This window comes from Protopterus annectens, chromosome 8.part1, assembly GCF_019279795.1.
Source record: "Protopterus annectens isolate FY-2018-M chromosome 8.part1, PAN1.0, whole genome shotgun sequence".
Lineage (NCBI taxonomy): Eukaryota > Metazoa > Chordata > Ceratodontiformes > Protopteridae > Protopterus > Protopterus annectens.
Window position 1 is genome coordinate 308,381,420 of NC_056742.1, and position 5,283 is coordinate 308,386,702.

A 5,283-nucleotide genomic window follows, 5' to 3' on the forward strand; every position below is an offset into this window, starting at 1 on the left:
AGAGTCACCTATTACAAGTGTATCAGGTGTGTTGTTTAGCTTTAAGGGCTGTGACTGTTTGGCACACTGGCTTTGTGAGCTATGTGTTGCACATGTTTTGTTTTGGGGTAGCGGTTGCTTGGGTGTCTGCTTTGGAGGTCTCTGCTGTTTAGGCAGATTTTTATTTAGAGCCTCTGAGTATGTTTTTGTGTGTTTATGTGTTTGGTTTGCTGTCGTGGTAGGTCTATGTGAGACTGGAATTGTAGTGAGTGTGGTTTCCTTCTCCTCCTGACTGGTTTCGCCAGTACTGAGTTGAGAGAGCTTAGCCTCCAGTATGGCTATATGGTTGCATCTCTCACATCCATTCTAACATAAGAAAGGTTTCTTTAATTTTACAACAAGAAAATGTATTTATTTTATTTTAAGATGTGCTAATCATGTAAGTGGACTGGTCTATTGATCTTTTTCAGCCATTACCTGTCTCGGGCCACAATGGCAGGGGTAAATGCATAATATAACTATATGGACAATTTAATGTAACCAGTCACACAGTATGTTTTTAAGAGGTGGGAGGAAACAACAGTACCTAGTGAAAACCCATGCAGACATGGGTAGACATACAAAGTCAGCATAGACAGCAACCAAAAGGTAGGGCTGAACCCCAATCCCTGGAGCTGTGAGACACAGAACTTTATCAGATTATCCTACATAGTCTGAACATTGCTGATACAACCCACTATCTCTTCTGACAAAATTGAATACTATGTGAGTAGAGTGATCTACAAAAATAGAAAACAAAATACAGGCGTTTCCCCCCCACACCTCACCTCACCTGTGTGAGGAGCTGCATACCACCACAAATTAAATATACTAACTCTGGTGTCACAGTACTTCAAAGTAAAGGGAATATTGGGTTTTGCAAAAAAAAAATCTATTCCCTACATTTCTAAGTCAGTTTGACCTCAAAGTTAACATTTATGGTACAGGAGGCTGAGGCACAATTTCCCATATCACCAAAGGCAATGGGCCATGCAGAACATTTTCTGTATTTATTTTTCTTCTGCTTTTACTGTCCTTTTTTAGAAATGTTCATTTTGCTGTAAGGTTTAAGATTTCCATATTTTATGTTTGATATTATGTGACTCAACTTAAAATGAGTCAATGCTGTGCAGGGAAGTAGATCATCAGATCAAATGATCACAGAAAAGGACCCACTTAAACACTCGACTACCAAATACAGTTTGCTTACGTCTGTACATATCATGCAGAAAGGGGAAGAGATCATAAAAGCTACTGCACTGTGTCAAAAGATAGGCAGCACACTGCACAGTGAGAGGTACAGCCTCTAGGTATATAGTGACCAAGCCAGTACCCAACTTCCACACACAATAGCCAGTAAGGCAGTGACCCCATATCTAACACATGAAGGTTTGGGTCATTATGACATCATATGTGGGCACAAGCAGTCTCCGTTTAGAATTAAATGCCAGACCTCCAAGAAAAACTGAAGTAGGAGCTACCTGTAATGTATGATCTGGAGTATATGATCTGTAAGAGAAAAAGAAAGAAACAACTCTAATGACCATTGCCAAGATGGTTGCCACTTATTATGTTATAGACATTACAGTGGAAATGTTTGCAAGGAGAAAATCATCCCAGATGAACTCACACCTTCCTGGCCTTCAGCCCTGTAGACATATATGACCTGACCATAATACAATAATGTGAAATTGGTAACACCTTTCATTTACAAGACAGTGATGTGAACTGGATGGCATATTTCATTCTGTGCTCATTGCATTCTGACAGTTGTATGTCATATATGGTTCAGGAGAGACAACAAGCAGCATATGTGTACATTAGAATATGCCTATAAGATTTGCCATGTCATGATGTCGGACTGCTGTGACAAGCTATTCCACACCCTGTACCTGTATGCAGTTTGCCAGTTTACCACAGTGATGGCCATTTATATCCAGTGTACTTTCCACACAGACTGGATAGAGATATTAACGTCCAGAGCACTGATTCTGTGAAAAAAACTTCAGTAAACTGAATGCTTTTCCCTACCATCCACTTGAGGGTACATCAGCAGAGTACAGGGTAACTGAAGCACCTCATCCTTGCAACATTATGAATGAGATGGTAGGGTCTGAACATCAGTATGGATTAACAAATGTCAGCAAAATGTAAAAAAAAAGCACAGTCTAATTTGCACCAGGTTGATCATTAAATGACTGCAGTATTCTACAACCACTTCATCTCACTACTTGGGTTTTATACATACACTGCATTCCATCAGTTAATGACAGCCTACTGAGGTCACAATAATGGCTGTATTGACAGGGCGCTGTCACTTGCCTGACTAAAGAGCAGATGCTGCAGCCATATACAGCCATGATACTTGCACAGCTTAGAAAAATAATGTCAGTACAACATATGTAAAAATGAGTCAAACCTGTTTTCCTTTGGAAAATTCCTAATGTTTGACTTTTCCAGTTATCTCTGAACTATCATCCTCTTCTCTCCAGTAGATTTCAGTCACTATACAAGCTTGACCTTGATATTTCCAGATACAATCTTAAAGCATCTTTCTTTTTAAACTTTCACACTCCTTCAAATTATGAATAATTATCTACTTTTTTCATTATACAATCCACTCTGGCTTTGTTTTCAGCAATACTTTTATAGAAAGACATACTCTGTGTGGAATGAAATGAATGTTTCCCATTGGTTATGCAGCAGTCAAGGCTGCAATGCACAGAGCTGTGATATAATGACTTTAATTAGAAAAAGAATCAATTGGACAATGGAAAGAAGGTCTGAAGAGAAGGGAGCCATCAGTCAGCCATTAATTAAAAGCCAACTGTGGTTTAGGGGTATGATATGCATACTTCACAACTGCCTTTAATTTTACAAAATGTCATCAATTTTGATTCATATGTTTTCATGTCCCTCATAAAATTTTTGATTTTCTGGTAAATATTAGATTTTCATATTTCTTATGGTTCAGAAAATGTGTGTTGACGCCAAGCCTGTTGTTCTGTTAACTTTTTAAAGTGAATTAGAGTAATATTTGAAAATTTTACCTGATTTTGAGCCTTTGTCCCTTGGTTATCTTTGGCTTTGTCCAGAATGAGTTTCTGAGCTAAGAAGTTAAGAGTTATGATGGTATATACAACTACAGACAAAATGAACTAGAGTTTGATGGGACAGGCAAAACATTCATTTGATATCCCCCAATGTCTATTACAACTGCAATAGTGATCACTCAAAGACAGCTTGCAAACTGTCAAACTGTTTTTTTTGTTTTTTTTTAGTGTAACAGTGAGCTACTCTGTAGCAACATGATAACTTGATGGTGCCTTTAAAAGAAAAATAGTTTGACAGTTTATAACTGTCATGATAGCAACTGCATTGCGATTACTGCAATGACAGCTTGTAAACTGCCAGCCTGATCAGTGCCCTCCTTATGACTGTAATGCTAGCAAAGAGTGTACCACGGCACCTAAGGTTACACCCCCATAACTCTTGTCCTTATCCCAGCAAAGAGTGTACCACGGCACCTAAGGTTACACTCCCATAACTCTTGTCCTTATCCCAGCAAAGAGTGTACCATGGCACCTAAGATTACACTCCCATAACTCTTGTCCTTATCCCAGCAAACAGTATACCACAGCACCTAAGGTTACACTCCCATAACTTTTGTCCTTATCCCAGCAAACAGTATACCACAGCACCTAAGGTTACACTCCTATAACTCTTGTCCTTATCCCAGCAAACAATATACCACAGCACCTAAGGTTACACTCAAATAACTCTTGTCCTTATCCCAGCAAAGAGTGTACCACGGCAAATAAGGTTACACTCCCATAACTCTTGTCCTTAGTCCAGCAAACAGTATACCACAGCACCTAAGGTTACACTCCCATAACTCTTGTCCTTATCCCAGCAAAGAGTGTACCACGGCACATAAGGTTACACTCCCATAACTCTTGTCCTTATCCCAGCAAACAGTATACCACGGCACCTAAGGTTACACTCCATTAACTCTTGCCCTTATCCCAGCAAACAGTATACCACAGCACCTAAGGTTACACTCCCATAACTCTTGTCCTTATCCCAGCAAACAGTATACCACAGCACCTAAGGTTACACTGCCATAACTCTTGTCCTTATCCCAGCAAAGAGTGTACCACGGCACCTAAGGTTACACTCACATAACTCTTGTCCTTATCCCAGCAAAGAGTGCACCATGGCACATAAGGTTACACTCCCATAACTCTTGTCCTTTTCCCAGCAAACAGTATACCACAGCACCTTAGGTTACACTCCCATAACTCTTGTCCTTATCCCAGCAAACAGTATACCATGGCACCTAACGTTACACTCCCATAACTCTTGTCCTTATCCCAGCAAAGAGTGTACCACAGCACCTAAGGTTACACTCCCATAACTCTTGTCCTTAGTCCAGCAAACAGTATACTACAGCACCTAAGGTTACACTCCCATAACTCTTGTCCTTATCCCAGCAAACAGTATACCACAGCACCTAAGGTTACACTTCCATAACTCTTGTCCTTATCCCAGCAAACCGTATACCATGGCACCTAAGGTTACACTCCCATAACTCTTGTCCTTATCCCAGCAAACCGTATACCACAGCACCTAAGGTTACACTCCCATAACTCTTGTCCTTAGTCCAGCAAACAGTATACCACAGCACCTAAGGTTACACTTCCATAACTCTTGTCCTTATCCCAGCAAACCGTATACCATGGCACCTAAGGTTACACTCCCATAACTCTTGTCCTTATCCCAGCAAACCGTATACCACAGCACCTAAGGTTACACTCCCATAACTCTTGTCCTTAGTCCAGCAAACAGTATACCACAGCACCTAAGGTTACACTCCCATAACTCTTGTCCTTATCCCAGCAAAGAGTGTACCACGGCACATAAGGTTACACTCACATAACTCTTGTCCATATCCCAGCAAACAGTATACCACAGCACCTAGGGTTACACTCCCATAACTCTTGTCCTTATCCCAGCAAACAGTATACCACAGCACCTATGGTTACACCCCCATAACTCCTGTCTATCCTATAACTCTGATATAAAGCAATCATTATCTTGTGAAACAGATGTATGGAGACTGCTTGGGCCAAAGCCTAGTCTTCCTGTTCTCTTGATGGTCTCTGTGCTTTACATTTGAGTTGAATTATCTCCTCAGGCCTTGAAGGGATCAATCCTGAGGAAGTAGAACAATTGTGGGAGGTGTTCTGCAGGCTCTGTCATGTA